Raw genomic sequence first — 18,415 nt, forward strand, 5'->3', positions numbered from 1 at the left:
GGTCTCTTCAGCCTCTTTTTCTCCAGGCCAAACAAACACAGCTCCTCAGCCATTCTTCATAAGGCATGTTCTCTTGTCCTTTCACAAAACTTGTTGCCCTTCTCTGGACTCACTCCAGCACCTCAATGTCCTTTTTAAAGTGAGGGGTCCAGAACTGAAACAGTATTAAATGTGTGGTCTCATTGGTGCCAAGTACAGGGGGGTGATCACCAGCTCTGGTCCTGCTGGACACACTATTCCTGATACAGACCAGGATGCCATTGACCTTCTCTGCCACCTGGGCACACGCTGGATCATATTGGGCCAGCTGTCAACCAGCACCCCCAAGTCTCTTTCTGCTGAACAGATCTTCAGCCACTCATCCCCCAGCCTGTGTCATTGCATGGGATTGTGTGTCCCAGTGCAGGACCTGGCACTTTGCCTTGATGAACCTCCTGCAGCTGTCCTCAGTCCATTGACCAAGTCCATCCAGGTCTCTCTGTAGTGCCTTTCTATCCTTGAGCAGATCAACACTTACACCCAAATTAGTGCTGTCTGCAAATTTACTGAGGGTGCACTCGCTCCCCAAATCCAGATCATCAGTAAAGATGTTAAACAGGACCAACCCCAGAGATGAGTCTTGGGGAACACCACTGGTGACCAGCTGCCAGCAGGATGTAAGTCCATTCACCACCACTCTCTGGCCCCAGACACCCAGCCAGTTTTTTACTCATCAAGAAAAGAGGAAACAGGCTGGGTATGGGAGAGCTGCTCTATCTGTGCTTGTTCATTAGCTCCCAGTCCATGTTTTTCAGACTGCAAGCCACAAAAAATAAAGCAAAATCTTTATCATACCAATTTCACCATATTCTGCAGCTGCAAAGGGCTGTGAAACAAGAGGATTGGGGGATTTTTGTGTTTTCCAGCTCATTTCAGACTGAAGTCTGAAGTTGCTGCTGTGTTGTGGTGCAAGGCAGGGTTGCCTTGGCTGTCTCAGAGAGCAGCAGCTGTCCAGCCTCCGTGGTATGGCACCATGGCTGCAGTAGAAGCCTACACAAAATACATGTGATCCTCTTGATGAATGCTTGTTTTCATCATCTACCAGAACCACTGGCAGCAGATTATCAGGATATCAGTCCCATCTGCAGTGATGCACAGGGTTTGCAGAGAGCTTTTCCAGCTACCATACTGACTTATAGATGTATTCTGATGAATGGGCCCATCTGTTCCTTTCCAGAAAACAGGCACAGATTATTAAGACTGCATCATACCCACAGATTTCAGAACAAAAGGAGCCAACTCAAACTTATGATACTAGGCCACAGCTTAGAAGATTTGAATAACTTAAAATCAAGGATGTTCTCCTGAACATCCTGGGATATACACTTTCTTTTATTACAGTCATAGTTTCACAGCCCTCTGTATGAAGCAATTTCGTTTACTCCCTGAAATCAGTATGAATATGACACATCTGATACTTCATGCTATTCTCAACATGCATCTTAAAATGCACCAGTGGTGCCCTCTGATAACGTTTTCTGGGTGTCACAGTGGGAGTGCCAAAGTATTTCCAGAGCACACTGATCAAAGTTCAGTAGTCCAGCATAGTAGGCCTGGATATATGACTGTATTTGAAAGAGAATAGCAAAATAGGTGCAGATGTATTTATTTTTAATGGTGTTTAATTTGACGTGGTCACAGGCATGTCCAGTCAATACACATAACCAAAACAGGATCCAAGTTACCAAATACTCCAGATTAGCAAAGAAAAGAAAACATGTTAACAAGGAGAGAGAAAGTATAAATATTGTTAAAGAGAAAAACAGAGCTTTACATTGACGTCTGCTAGCAGATGACCTTCCCCATAAAGTGCTAGAGACCCCTGTGAGAGCTGATGGTGGCAGTGATTAATTGAATACCAGCCCAACAGCAGAGGAGGTAGTTCTCTTGGTCAGGCAGAATATCCTAACCTGGCATGAGCAACCTCATGAGCAGAGCCTTAGCAGTTTATTTTTCACTGCAGTGTTTTCAGAATTCATATGCTGACCAGCTGTTCATGTTGCATAGTCTCCCAGGCATCTGAGGATGCTGGTCAGGTCAGAAGAGTAAGGGCAGCACAGTGATATTCAAATACTGAAAAAAAAGTTTCTGGAGTGGGTAACTTGGACCCTATCTTCTCTCCCCACTTCTAACATTTTTTAGTTAATATTCCAAGGAACATTTTTCCCCCGAAGAGACCATATTTTATTATAGTTGACTTATACCTGGCAAATGTTTCGCCCTTTCCAAGCAGTGTTTTTCCAATTGTTCTTTTGTTGATTGCAAAAGCACCAGCAAGATATGGCAGTTTACTGAGTGGATGAATACAGCCTGATAAGCTCCAACATTTTGATTATGTGGGATGAAGAAGGGTTTAAGAGGTAGCTGACTAATCTGCAAGGAACAAACCTTCCAAGTTTTCTGAGCACAAAAGCCCTGTTGTAGTCTGAAGGAGACCAAATGCTTCCAGGGTAGGTTCCAAGTGGGATGGAAGGGGAAGAGTGGGAAACTTTCCTTTTTGGGATACATACAATTTCCTCTTTTACATTCGTAATACAATTGGGGTAATTGAACTGGATGGGTGCTCTGTTTTCCTTCATAATGATCCCATTCCTACTCTGAGATAAACTACAGGCTTTAGGTCTCATAGTTAGTCCCCTTGGAAACCAGATTATTTCCTTTTAAAATAGAGCACACCAATTATCCTCTAAATAGTTTCGATTATTGTTCTTACCCACATAGCAACAAAAGATGTATTATCCACTCCATCATGTACAGTTGAGCTTCACCCTCAAAGGATACTGGCAGATGTGTGTGAAGGACTCATGCAACAGCCTCCTTCAGCCACATATTTGAGCAGCACAGAAACAGTGATGAGTGGTGTGTTTGGTATATCAGCAGTGGTTACACATAACTGGATTTTCTGTTTATGTATCCACTCAGAGCTGCTGGTGGAGAAACAATTCCTCCTGATATTGATAGTTGATATATTAAAAAATTGCTTTGTTTGGTGTTAGCTCCCATGTTGTGGGGCATCTCAGAAGCATCTCAGGAGTTACTAATTATTTAATTTGTGAAGGCATTCATTACTCCAGTCACTATAGATATACATAGAAAATACAGCCCTACCCCAGAGACTGACAGTCTAATGCCTAAACATTTCTGTCTTGTGTGCTTTTCAGGGCAGTAACACGAATGCAAGGATCAAACACACCGAATTTTATCCTTCATGGGAAGCCTTTCAGCCTTCCATATAAAATGCACCCTTTTAAAAGGTGTTCCGTCTTCCTCTGGAAGACTCTTTGGCGATCAAGCAACACAGCAGAGATGGAATCAGGTTACAAGAGTTTTCCTGTCTTTTCTTCTCTCATTACCTGCTTCAATGTGTTTAGTCTGCATTGCAATGGCTAAGATAACACTGAATTACTAAGAAAAGATACAGTGGGTCTGTGTTAAGCTGCACCTTGGCCAACAGACAGTGAAGTCTGAGCTTCAATTTGGCAGTGCTGTCTCTTCCCTCTTTGTTTAAGTCATAGAATCATGGAATGGTTTGTGTTGGAAGGGACCTTAAAGATCGTTATTCAAGCCCTGCTGCCAAGGGCAGGGGCACCTTCAAGCACTATGAGCTTCATAAAACAGTTGTGAGTTCAGTGATGCTGTTGCTGAGCCAATCTTTTGCCATTGAAGTTGTGGTGCGAATAATTGGTGCTGGGAGGTGGGGAAAAAGGAGTTCCTCACTTGCTAAAAACAGAGTCCTGAAAGCTTCCTGCAGAGCTTGTGAAAAAAGACATTGAGGGTTCATCTCCAGCAATAACCATATGTAACAAATTTCTCTCTCTCTGGGCTACTTATTTCTAGTAAGACATAATTACCAGTTCTGACTGCTGTCAGTGCAGTGAGTGTCTTCACCCTCACCCCCAGTCCTTTACTGTTCTCTTTCTGTGGTGGACAAGCTGGATGGAACTCGATCACTTACTCACACAAAAGGGCTTTATTTGCACAGAGTAGACTGTTTCCCTGCACTGTCATTTTCATATTCAGCAGATGATTAACTTGTCTGGCTGCTTTTCTGACCCGCTGGCCCTCCTCTCCTCCAGGTGAACTGCCGCAGCTGCCACGTGAAAGCAGCCTGCTAATCTCCATCAAAAGAGCTCAATTAGGGAAATGTGGTTAAAATGGCAAATGCAGAAGTGAGAGAGAACGTGTTTGTGTGTGAATATGACATTATACATCAGAGGCCTACAAAAGACTGAGGCGATAATTGCCTGTCTAAAAACCTGGCAAATATTTTAATGCAGCCTGTGCCCTCACGTGGCTCTGTCTGCCTCGCTTGGTGACAAGCATTGCTCCTTGATTCCTTTCAGCCGTGTTCCCTTGGCTCCTTCCTCACCGTCATTTGAAACCTAGCTAACACGAGAATGAAGGGGCAGATCATTCCAGTAACCATTAATTACCTGACAGGAATACCTGGGTATTCTGTTAGCCAAATTTGGGGCGCTCCCTTTAGCCTTGCACACTTCCTAAGAGCAGTTAGAGGTGTTTTTAAAACGCTAATGACTTTATTCTCCCTGAGATGTGTTGATTTTTCTTACAGTCCCCTCTACTGTTTTTCAAGGTACTGTAAATGTCCCCAGGGTAATTGTGAACTGACCAGAAGTGCTTGATATTGAGCTCTTTCCCTTTAATTACCGTTGAAAATCCCAGCCTGCATTCTGAAACTGTTTTCCTCTATACACATGTGGCAACCTGCATTTTTGCCCAATAGACAGATTCAGAGGAGCATCTCACCTCTTTGGAGCATATCAAATGGCATTCAGTCCAAACATGTATCTTAAGACATAAAAAGTTGTCTGGGTTAAATTAAATTTTCATTTTAAAATGAGAAAGGGAAAATGGTTTTAAGAAGGGTGGTGAAAATACAGTGACTCCTAGGGAGAATACTTATTTTCTAATTAATTAAGCAAACTATTCTGCTTTTGAACTCTTCACGTTGGAAAGCACTGTTTGGGATAGGATTCTGTAGTATAAATAATTTTACTCCAGAAAGGATAATTCAGGTGTTTGGTTATAGACTTTTCAGTGGCTGCTGCTCAGAAGATATTGTTCTAAGACAACACTTGTCCTGGATCCCATAGTTGTTTGTTCTTCTTTCAGCAGAAAGCATACTGTCAGCTTGTGTCACATGGACCTTATTATCCAAATTTGCTCCTCTATCAGTAGTCATAAGACTTTTCAAGGTCTTGAATCCTTTATCTTTTTCCCTCTCAGAGAGAATGGATGAACTGGGTATTTCTTAGATAGCATAGGTCATGAAAGACATCCTTGGTAGTGCAGAGGGAGATTACATTTTGTCTGCTTAGGATGGAAATCTTTTAAGTGGATGCATGTCTTGCAGTCTAAAATCACTCATGACATTCCCTGAGCACACTGCAGTGGGAAAAGAGCAAGGCAAAGATGGATGTGAAATTTTCTCGTGCTTGTTGGTCAGAAGTCTGTTAGCAGGGCCATGAGATGGGCAAATTCCATTTGGATGTTAGGATGGCACTATGGTGCAGGTAAGCAGATGCACATGGATAACTATGGGGCTTTCTTAGTTAGATACACTGAAAATGCTGGTGGGCACTGAGCAAAGTTATATTAACTTAGAATTTAACTACCAGACATTTAGATCTATCTAATTTATATGCACAAATTACCAATAAAGTCAAATTGGTTTAGCAAGACCCTCCTCTCATTAAAATTAATTTTTTCAAGACATATATTTGTGTTTCAAAATAATGTTTCACTTAGATGTGTACAATGTGGAGTAAAAACCACCATAAAAGAAGAAAATATAAAATTAAAGAGAAATTAGAAAATATAAAATTAAAAAGTCTTTAAGTACAAAACATTTTTCTGGGGAATGAAAAAAAGGGGGACAAAACCTTTTCAGATCTACTTAGAATTCGGTTATATTCAACCTTTCCTGTTCAACTACAATAGAATTTTCTGTAGTGAAAGAGCTGAACTAAGAAACCTGTGCTAGTGCTGTGTGAAAAGGTTTGAGGAAGATTGAAATAGTTTCTCTTAAATACTGAAAGTGGTCTAATCATGTCAGAATGGGAGGATATTCTGGCTAATTTACATTGCTTTCTTTTATCTAGCTTGACTCAAGTTAGTTAGGTGCTCCTCTGTTGGTCAGGTGCAAATTGCTTTGGATCAATTGATTTAAAGATCAAAAAAAAAAAAGTTTGCTCCTATTCTTTTTTTAGGCAATGAAACAACTTCTTCCTTTCTCTTGCATGAATTTGATCCAGCAGTTTCTTTTTTCCTACTAAGACTAATTCTAATTAATTCTCCTTTTCATCTTAGCCTGTCAGCTCAGTAGTCTGAGCACAGAGAGAGAGCTCTTTATGAAATGTCTAACACATTTAGCATCTTAAATCTGAATATTTCTTGAAGAACTACAAAAAGAAAAGCTTTTCATACCAAGTATTTTGTTTTACCCCCAGGTGAGCTATTTCACAGATCCCACATATCTAATAGGCCCTTCATATCTTTCACTCCATTTACTCTCCTGGTGGTCTGATATATGTACAAATGGTTAAATAAAGCAGGAGCAGTTTTTACACTTCAAGTAGAATAATGTGGGAACAGAACAAGACAAGAGATTGATGAATGAGGTAATACAAGCTGCTCCTGAAATCTCAAATACAGCTGAAGCCAGAGAAAACAGCACAACTTTGTAAATGATGTCCATTACTTTCAGTGTTCTGAGGCATATTTCTAAAACTTACCTGAGCATCTCAGTTATGTAGCATGAGAAAAGTTGCTTTCTAGAAGAGTAATTTATATGGAGAGATACTATTATTAATTTTGAATATTTGTTTTGGTCTGCAATATCCCTTTGTTTTCTATGAGGTTCAACTTGGCTATTTATTTTCAATTTAAATAATTTCTACCTTCAGACAAGTTGTGACTCACACTGTCATGTTTTGCAGCTAAGAAAGTAGTCGACAAACTGTGTAAAAACCTCTCCAATATTATTTACAGTGACAGAAATCATGCGTGAGGAGAAAAAAAAGCACACTGCAAGGTTTTGAGTCTCATCTCTGTGGTGCAAGTGAAGCCTGACACTGGGCAAACCACTCTGCCAGGGTAAACATCATCCCTCCTCCATCTTCTCTGAAGTGTCTCTGAAGTCTTGGAATTGTTCTGGTGCATGATAGAGTTTTCCTGACCCCGTGCAAATGAAGCAGAGTTAAAGGGACTTCAAGAAGAAGGCTGGTCTTGAGTCATCACAAGATAATCTCATCTATATTTACATATACTTAGGTCACTAACTTCATCTAGGACTTCAACACCCCCAGCAAAGACAATCCCAAGAGCAATCAAAGGGAAGCTACTTCTGTGCTTCAGTGTGTTGCTGCTATAAAGTTCATTTTACTAGTGCCTGACCTGATTCTTCCTTCCATTTAAACACATTATGTCTTGTCCCATCTGACAAGTAAATAAAGAAAAGCTGCTTCTTTTGCAGCTGTCTTTCATGTACTTTGAAATTATGACGTTCCCTTTTCATCTTTTCATGTCAAGGATGAAAAGCCCCAAGATAACCTTTTCCTTTTTGCCCCGAGTACTGAACTGTCTTCATTCACTGAAGCCTTCTTCCAGTTGCCACGTGCTTGTTGAAGTTCTCACATTTGTGGCTGCAAATTCACATAAACGTGACAGAGACTTCAGACAGAATAAGCCTCACCTGAAAAACACTGTCAGCTGAACGCAGACTTTTGAGACGCTCCAGTCTGAGACTTCTGTTCTATTTCTCTCTGGATATCATCTGTACTTCAAGAGTTTACTGAAGTGTTGATTTCTTCCAGCAGGTACCCTATCTCAGACAACAGTAGCTCAGATATTCAAAAAGAGAGCTCTTGTACTGTGAGGCACTCTAGTGTCCTTCAGCTCTAACAACGTGATCCCTTCTCATCACAGAAATTTCAGGAAAATGCCAGAGATTTTGATTTTTTAATCCCAAAAGGGCACTACTACATAAAATGTCTTTGGGAGAACAGGGAATAAATCTCATTTTTGAAAGTTTAAGATGTAAGTGGTTGACCCCTGGGAAATAAGTGTACTGCTTCGCTTGCTGCTTTAATGAAGGTCTTCTGCCTGAGAACACGAAGTTCTTTTATGGAGTTTGCTTTGTAATATTGACTTACTCACCTGGGCTGGCAAGGAGCTCATATCTCTCCCTCAAAGTCACATTAACTGCTTCACTGCTGCCCAGTGTGAGGTGATGCTGATGCTGTAATTTGCAGCAGTAAGACAGATAGGGGGTTGGCCAGGCTACTGTCTCTCCTTGCTGCTAGCCAGGAAACTCAAAGACCTGCTACTGTCCTGCCTGCTTGATCCCACCTTCCTGGGCTGCACAACTTGTCCTTAGTTACAGATTCTGGCTGTCAGATCAATTCCTATGAACGGGTGTTATCCCCAAAACACAGCTACTGCAAATGAAAAATATACAGACCAGATTGAGCACCTATTACACTTCTGCTCAATACTGTGTAACAAGATTGATGACTCCTTCAGCTCCCAGTCCTGCTCCTATAGAAGTCAATACATTCATTGCCAGTATGAACAAGAGCAGCTCCCCATTTTGATAATGCATCTCCTTCTATTCCTTGCCCCCAAAGAGGGTCTCAATGCCCTTGCAGGCTGTCACATTTCCCTAAGTAAGCATGAACTTTATGCCCACTGCAAGGAGGAAAATGCACTAGTGCAGAACCACAGGCAATAGCACGTTGCCAAAGTGTTCAGGCTGGGCTGCAGACTGGAACAGAGTGCTTTGCTGAGCCTGTTTGTGCATGCACTGAGCTCGCCTAAGTTATCTGTTAATTGCTTTGACCTGCTTGTTTACTTCCTGCTTGGGAGTCTCAGAATTTGCTGCATTCAAAATGACTTCTGGATTGCAGCACTGAGCAAACATTGACTTAACCTTTCCTGCTACTCTGTGTCAATATTTCCAGTCTATTCATATGCATGTGCTATTGCACTGGATAAACCAGGATTGTGTTCAAAACTAATGCTCTTTCATTTATCTGGAGGTATCGTATTGTGCAGGTACACAAAGCACCCACGTGAATGTCTTTAATAAAAAGCTTAACCCTTATCAAACAAAGAACATGTACCCATGGAGCACCAGGCCAGAGCAACTCCAGCTTAGAAAACTTTTCCGGTCCTTGTCAGAGCTCTCCTCACAACCAGAGCACCAGGTACAGGCAGTGCTGATCCCGTTTCCCAGCAGCAGCAAGCCAGAAAACAGGAAGACACTTTCAGTGAGTTCTGTTTGGGACACGACCTTCACCCTCGGGTTGCACAATTAGCTGACAGTCCAAAGGACATCCTAAAATTGACCACTAAGCATTCTAGGAACATGAACACCAGCAGTGAGCAGTGCCACCACAACTATTAAGATCAATAGACTGTTCAGGCCCTTACGACAGCATTTCTTGGGTGTTACGTGATCAGGGAGCAGAATGGAAAATGAAATTCAGCTAGAAATATTTAATTTTTTATTTGAGATGACAAAACCAATTATTTTGTTGCTGATACCCAGTATTGCTCTTTATTCTGCTTAACTCTGCATACCTAACTTATTACTTAAGAGATGTGTTTCTCAAAGGGCCATTTTATGAAGTACTTTAGGGACTCTTACATCTAAAGGGAACTTCGTAAAAACAAACTTTGATCCAACTTGTTTGATCTAAAAGCCAACCAAGCTAGGTAAAAGATGAAGAGCTGTTTGTGCACTGGCTGCTTTTTTGAATAACTCTTTTCTTAAGTAGTGACAGGTTCAACACAGTTCAAACTAATCATAGCATTTCTTTTTCATGGGTGATAATTAGAAATTTTCTTATTTGTAAGTTACATGCTTTTCTCCTACACTTGTCAGATTAGCCTTTAAATCAAGCTTTAAACTCTGCCATTTTGTAACTATGTGGAGTTTTTTATTTGGATATGGAGGAGGTTTTTGTTTTTATGAGCTGGTATTAACTGTTGTTTTATTTCTCTTAACTTCTACAGCCAAGCAGGCATATTCCACTACCCAAAGCCAAGGTTGGCAATAGGAGTGCATGCTTAAGAGATGCAAAGAGAAAAATCACCATAAAACCCCTTATTTTCAGGCTCTCAAATACACTGTGGGGAAACCACTGGAAGGGTGAGGGCTTGGGGATGATTTTCCATAGAACAAGTCTTGTTTTACCAAAAGTACCTGTTGGACTAGGAGAGAATCCCCACTTTATCTTTTGCTTCTCCACCAAAAAACTGAAGTGCCTGGGCACATAGGCAGAAGCTGAATTTTCTCCAGTGATCAGACAGAATATATCTAGACAGATGACAACAAGCAGTACTTGTGACATGATTCATGTCCACCCACCTGCAAATTAAATAGGCCTAGCACCTAAATTCAGTGAAAATATTTTATTTTATTAGCTAGTGCAGAAATTTATCATCATTGTCTTTTCTTGTTAGCTCCCAGAAAAAGTGTGCAACTGCTCTCTTAAGAATTTATTTTTTCATTTTATTACACATTGTGCAAAATATTTTATTCTGTATGGTCATTCTCAGTATTGAAACAAAAAGGGTTTAGGTCTGGAAAAAATGAGTTAGGACCTGCTTTGAGGGGAGATTTTATTTCAGTTTTTGAGTTTTTGGATGTAGGATGGACAAACTGAGCAGCATCTAAAAGTATTTTTGCAGTCTCTGTGACTGAACAAGAAGCATATTTCACCAGTCTAAACCTAGTTCTTGTACAGTCTTATTCAGCCAAAGAAGCATTTGGGGCCCTAAAGTAGGACAGCTTTTTGGTAGGACTGTTGCAAGTTGGAAATTGGAAGCTGAAATCAGACACAAAATGTTTGTCTTTGCTCAGACATCCAATTGAGGAAGTTTAAATGCAGCTTCCCTTTGTTTAAAAAGTAAAACACATGAATCAAGCCTTTTACTTAAATCTTCCAGCTTTCTCTGAGAAACGATATCCCTTTCAACGAGCCTCAGGCATTCCCACTTGACTCAGGTTAATGCGTTTGGTCTCTATAGAAACAGCAGCAGATCCCACATGTAACTTGGAAAGGTCACCTCACTTTTGTACAAAAGCTCACATTGTCTCTTCCTTCTGTTTCACAAAACAGCAGTAAAAGGAAGCAAAAGGCAATGCACAGTACTCATCCAGAGTCTCAGGGCTCTTCTGCTCTTGCAGACGCTGATGAAAGACCAGGCCCTTCAGTGCTTGTGCTTGCTGACCATCCTGGGTCAAAAGGAAACACGAGCTTTTAAATACAAACTAAATAATACCATTGAGTTGGCAGGAAATTCAAACTGTCCTGAACTGTCTGGGAGCCAGCAAAGCTAATGAGCTGTACCATTTCCAAATGGGCTGTTGGTAACACCATCTGAGAGCTTGTGTACATACAGAGTTGTGCAGGTTTGCCTCAAAGCATAATTCAAAATGGATTTAATTAAACAAGAGAAAAAATAATATGGAAACTTAAATAGATATCAAGCAAGCTTATGTCAATTTGATTAAGGAAGCAGTTTCAACTGAAGCACAATAATCCTCTGTTAAATAGAGAAGAGCTGTCTTTTATCAAGGGTTTTCTAGTGCTTTAGCTGCTCTTGGTTTAAAAAGCAATTGACGTTAAAGGCAAATTAAAGTCTGCAAGTCAGTTCCCTACCTCACCATGTCTGTTAGTATAAATGGTGAAAATTCTGGGACATGGTGATCAGTGAGACACAGAAGAGAATGTTTGGAGGTATCAAAGAAACCTACCTGTAAAGAGAGAGAGCCTTTTCATATGAAAATGGAGTACTGGAAAGAAAAAAACCTCCCTGAATTTCATATGGTTTGAGAGCACTTTTTTTTAGTGCTCCAGTATTCAGTTACACAACCTGTAGTGCAAGTAGTATTGTTCTTTGGAGGGAGAAATGTAGGTGAAAGAGCTCTGCTTTATGTTCAGAGACATTTCACAAGCAAGTCCTGTGCAAGCAAAGTGGTGATTAGTCAGGAGGGTAACTCCAGGCCACAGCCAGACAGTCCTGGGCCGTCCCAGCCAGCCCACCGCTCCCATTCAGGTTTCTCTCTGTGGCTTGTGGGTTACAGGATTCATGCAAACACTATCCATGCTCTTTCACTCTGCCTTCCTTAGGCAGCTGCTTTCTGTGCTCTGGTATTCAGGGCAAAAGTGAAGCTTTGCTGCTCCTGTGTGCATTTATTGAGTGCACTGTCTGTGTGGCTGAGAGTGACTGCGCTCCCCTTACAGCAGTCACATAAAAGAGGATGTGTGCTTTATGCATAAAAGGCTAATCACGAGATCAGCTCTGTATCTGGTAACAACTCAGAACTTTTGTGTGCAAAGTTTTAATGGCTGTGTACTGCCATCAAGTCACTGGCTTTTATCACCTGCCCAGAGGAAGGAGCAGTTGCATGGAGACACAACCACTCTTGGGAGCTGGGCACACAGCAAGTGATTCTGGCTGATGCACATCTTCAGCTCCTATTATGTTATTTGCTGGCTTTGTAGGTTGTGCAACACTAGTCTTACTTTGCATTTCAACCCAATCTTCTTGCAAAAGGATGCTGCTGGAGTCTGGCCAGACAAGGCCCTTCAAAAGAAATTTGCTTAGAAGTCTATAGTTATAATGTAAATTCATCTTCAATTTCTCTCAAACCCATTAACGTCTTAACAAAGTATTGTTTATATGAAAGCAGAGAATACCACAGGGCATCTTCCAATTTTCTGGCTCCCTCCCTGCTGCCCAGGGAGGGCGATGAATTGAGCTGTGACTCCACAGCGACTGCCTGCAGTCACAAATGTGAATGGTACCCAGCTCAGAAGCCTCCTAAGTGCAGGTGAGACCTTCAGATGCCACTCTAACACTCACTGTTGTAAATCAAAGCAACAAGAAGTGCTTCAGAAGCACAGTTCATAAGGGGCTATGCTCTAAAGCCAAATTTAATGTACTCTTTCCATTAGTTTTCACAAGAACATACATCTCTGAGGGCCAAATTTGGAACTAAATGGAAGTTCCCTGTATTTTTCAATGCAGATACCACAGTGCATGATTTGGTAGCATCTTGATAAAGCTATGCTGATAGTAGCATGTACCATCTTAATCTAGTGTTTCTCAAGTTAGAGCTGAGGGGCGTCATGCACCCATAAGACACGTTTGTCTAATCCTGAAGTGGAGTCAACTTGATTAATTTCAAAAAGTGCTCTACTAAAAGAAGCATCAGATATACCTAGGGAGATATGACACTGCTTCTCAGTTATCCTCACCATCAATAAAACTCCGGTCTTTATACTGAATTTTTCCTTATATTCATATTAATTGCACCTCCTTCTTGTTGAACACTCTCCACCATTTTTTCCTAACTTAAAAAAGTGCTTTTTTGCTGTAACTCCAGCTCAGCCTGTGCCCAGATAAATAAATGCCTTGTGTGCATCTGCAGACATCTCCAGGTTGTCAGTTCTTTTTCCACTCACCTGAAGCTAATGCCCTGGAAGACACATATTCTTTGCCCCAGATATTTCTAAGATGGGAATAATCAGACATTGTGTAACAGGAATTCAACTCTGCTCCAAGCAGTATGTTCCAAGTTAGATTTTATTTCTCTTCAAGGAGCTCTGCTTGCACAATGTAAAGTAAATAGCTGTTCTCATCTGTGGAAGATTTAGCAGGAGAGGGGAAAGGATCAATGCCAGCTCTGTCTGTAAGGCATTAGTGTACTTGGAGTGCCTGCAATAAATTTTTAACCTTTTCCAGCTTCCCTGGGGATGGGCAAGTATTCAAAACTATCAGCACTCTTATCCTAAAGCTTCACTTTGCAAACCAAAATGAATGAGATGTTTAGCAAACCACTGATAGATAAATCATAACGTTCTCTTTTACTAGACAAATAACATATTTTATTAGACAAACAGTAGAGAGATTACCACTTTCTGTGTGAGTGAGTGTTTAATGTGAAGGACTGATTTTATCAAGAGCTGAAATTTCCCATTAATTCCATTTTTATTTAAAATTAATACCCATGGAAGTCTGTGATGTCTGAGGCAGGTTTTAATCAAGCATATTTTGAACACGGAGTAGCTTGTGAGCCCAGCAGCAGCACTGGCCCAGAGTTGTCAGTCTGTATTCTCCTCATTTCTTGAGAAGGTCTGTGTCCCTGTCAGGACACAGTGCCATAGTGAGTGCCCAGATCAGCTCTGAAGTGAACTGGCTCAGGCCCTGGGCATGGTGTCACACTGCTGGGTGTTGCTCACAGACAGAACAGACACTGCCACAGAGCACAGGGAATGTGGGAGCAGGTCACGTTGTGTAACAGCCTACGAGAGGCTGTGTGGGCTTGGATGTCCTGCAGTGAACTTCAGCTCTTTTAGCACAAAAGCTACTTCTTCATTTGCCTATGGTACTACCTACACCCAGTTTGGCATGTGTGTGACATGAGAGCTAAAGGGGCAGCTAGAGATTTTGCTTGTAGTAAAAGCTTATAGAGAAAGGCAGAAAATGCAGGATGAGAGAAGTCACTGCTGCAGGCTGTTAGCGGTGCCCAAGAAGAGACATTAGAAACTTAGATCAGCTCAAACTAGGACTGACAGTCGCAGGTTGGAGGAGGGAAGGACAGAGAATGTTAGCAATCTGCCTAACTATAACCTAACCATGGCACATTACCAATCCCTCTGCTCTGGAAATGGCCCCATAAAACCTAATGTAGACGCTTCTAAGTAAGTGTCTGACCAGCAGGAATCCTTCAGCAATGGTGCCTGAATCTTGACTATTTTTTGCACTAATCTCCCTTACTGTCTTCTTGCATGTGAATTTTAGATCACTTGTAAATAACAAGTCCTTTTGAATGCTTTCAGGGTGAAAGATAGTATACAACGTCTTTCCAAAGATAAATTGAGTATACAGTAGAGCTTAAAAAATTTAGAATTTAGAAGTTACATCCATCCATCTATCTATCTATCTATCTATCTATCTATCTATCTATCTATCTATCTATCTATCTATCTATCTATCTATCTATCTATCTATCTATCTATCATCTTTCTCAGGCTCAGTGGGGACCTTAAATCTCTCTGTAACTACTATAAGGAATGTTGTAGTTAAGTAGGGCTCAGTCTCCTCTCCTAGGTATTAAGTGACAGGACCAGAAGAAATGGCCTGAAGTTGTGCCAGGGGAGGTGTAAATTAGATATGAGGAAAAAATTCTTCACAGAAAGGATGGTCAGGCTTTGGAATAGGCTGCCCATAGAAGTGATGGAATCACCATCCTTGGAAGGGTTCAGAAGAAGGCACGTGGATGTGGCACTTGGGAACTTGCTTTGTTGGTGAGCAGGGTGGTGCAGGGTTAATGGTGGGACTCTTATGGGTATTTTTGAGCCTTAATGATTGTATGGTTATATATATGTATGTATTTATTCATTTATTTTTCTATTTATCTATTTATTTATTTATATTAGGAATTACAAAATCTAAATTGCTGTATAAGTTATTGCTACTTTATTAACATACAACACAAGCAAATCTCAAAGAACTCCAACAGTGTTTTTAAGGCCCTGGTTTATCAAATTAAATCTTCAAGCAAGATCTGTGGATAAACACATGCTTAGCAAGCATGTATCCAGCCGAGTCTGGGCCTGACCTGCTGTGCCACGCTAATTATTGCCAAATGGGCAGGGTGTGCTGGTGTTTGCCACTGCAAGAAACTTTCTCTCCAAAAGCTGTCACTGCCTCCAGCAAGGGAAAACCAGTCTTTCAGTTCCCCAAGCACCAACTCCACATCTCTGTGTGGCAGTGTTTGCAACCAGAAGGGATAAAGAGGGAGGGAACAGCTGCCTGAGATAAAATAGTAATGCAAGGTACACCTGGCCCAAAGTGATCTGCCGAGATCTGGCTTACAGGAAATCAGAAGCAGGGAACTGCGGTGCAAAATTGGCACTGATGACATTGGGGTATATTTATAATAAATTATACTGAAACATGTGTACTATAAAATTAAGTATGTGTGTAACTCCACCCTCAGTTTCTGTCTTAACAATGTTTTGTGCTCTGTCTCACTGTCAAGGGAGGCCAGCTGCACTTGCAAATTAGTGTTAATTTTGAAATGCAGCTGTCATATGCAGTGGGTCAGAGTAATGAAAAGGGTTTTAATAGAAATTGAAATTAGTTAAATCAGAGTCTCACAAGCAATTTTTCCACAAGAGGAACAAATTACTAATACCTCCTTTGTATTTCTCCATTACTTCAACATTCCAATATCATGTCAGTCACCTTATTTGCATTTTGGCATATTTTGTGGATTATTCAGTATTCAATTGTGGATCCTTCAGAGTCAGTGCAGTGTATCCTCTGAATGCATATTACTGATAGCTCCACGATCAGTATTCTGCATTCATAACGTGGAAGGAATTAACTGATTTTATGTGCTTATGACATTCAGAGTAAAATATCTGAAAGATATTAGAGTAGATAACATCACTGTATGCATGCATAATAGCATGTATCCAAACAATTAAAGTTATAGGGAAAATACACATTGCCAGATTCAGAGTACTTCCCCGCCAGTAACAAACTAACCAAACTTTAATAACATTTGTGGGTTTTTTTAATAGAGTCTCATTATGGAATATTTTTTTCAACAGCCTTTTGTGTCTCACTCCCTAGGCAGCAATCCTGCTGAATATCATATTCTTTGATATATTCTTGACTTTCACTATCCATGTAATCCCAGAGGAGTCAGTGGGACTACTCAAAGACTTAAACAGAAAGAGATGAAGGATAGAAGACTTAGACTGTCTCTCTGAAAAGAGCTCATCATGACCCTTTGAAATGGCCTAAATCTATGGAGCATAACAGAAATGTGCTCTTGAGAAAGGAAAAGCTATGACGCTCAATTTGGTCCTGATACATGCAAGCCCTTTGGAAATGAATGGCAAAATTGACGTTGACCAAAGAAGAGGGGGTCTCTCTCCCTGACTCTGGGGGTAGCCCCAGGGGCTACCACTTTATGTCACTTAGGGGAACATACATTTTTGTCAGTTGTCTTTGTGAGTGTAAATTCAAAATAAAAAAGTTATTATCTAATCAATTTGCTTAGTTGAGATTAATTTCAGATCTAATCTGTTGGGTTTCTATGTTGTGGAACTCCATGGATGTTTCCTGGGTTTGTCCCTCTGTAATCATATTATTATTTGAAGTTCTATCCATCATCATTGATTTGCTCTGCAATGCATTCAATTGGTGTGATATGTAATCTCCTAACATCTGATGCTTCTTTCCACAGTGCTGCCTCAGTCACTAAGCAGTGCCTTGATGTGAAGGTGTTAGACAAAGTAACATGTGATATATTTGCTAGTTGTAGGCAAATAAGGAGAGAAACCTAAAATAGGAATTGACAAATACAATGTAGGTTTATTAAGGCCAGAAGCATTGCCAGAGTCTGTCAAACTACACTTTTGGACCTTTGAATCTCCTTGCCCTGTGCCTCCAGAAACCTGTTATCTATTCAAAAGGTACTATCTTTTAGCATTTCAGGGGTTTTAGCATTCATTATCAGACACTGATTGATCTTTTTATATTGATAGTCTGCTGGAAAAGATGCAAAACACAAAAAATCCCCAACCCTGCATCATGTGAATTGTGTCAGACAGGAAACCAATTGCTGGACCTTAAATTTCCTGTTTGAATAATAATTTTGTGCCCTGTCCTGATGGTAGTCAGATTGACTGAAATAGCCACATAATGAATCATGAAACAACATCAAGCAATGAAGGTGTGCATGCCTTCACTCAATTGTGTTTTAAGTTTTATGAGTTTCATTCCAGCTAGAGTGGAACAGAGTAGTGAACTTGAGCAGAAGTACCTACTAATTTTTACAGCCGGTTTGACTATCGTGCTATAAACCATATTTTCTTGTGCTCAATATTGGTAAAATAAGAAATATCCCCTTTCATACTTGTTGAATCGGAAAAGCAGAAGAATCGAGCTACTTCATTGAGATAACAAAGGGTCTGCATTGCATTTTTATGAGACTCATAATACTGATCAACAGAAGCAGGGTTGTGTTGGAGGGTGCAGGATGGAGAGTCTATTTCATTTTAAGGCCTGTATTAAAGGAAATAGAAGGGTTAATATAACACTCAGATTTCTCATTTGCAGTAGCAGAGGAGAGATTCTTGCAGGATAATGGTTGTAAAGCAATAAGTCCTAGGAGATGTCGTGTTTTTCTGTGGAAACAGACACTTTAATTTGTTGACATAAAATAGTGTGGAAGCCAAGAATTTAGTAGGAGTAAAAACTGAACAGAGGCACATCTTACACAAACAACAACTGGTGCCATTAATCATGGTAGTGAATCAAG

Source organism: Melospiza melodia, chromosome 1, assembly GCF_035770615.1.
Source record: "Melospiza melodia melodia isolate bMelMel2 chromosome 1, bMelMel2.pri, whole genome shotgun sequence".
NCBI lineage: Eukaryota > Metazoa > Chordata > Aves > Passeriformes > Passerellidae > Melospiza > Melospiza melodia.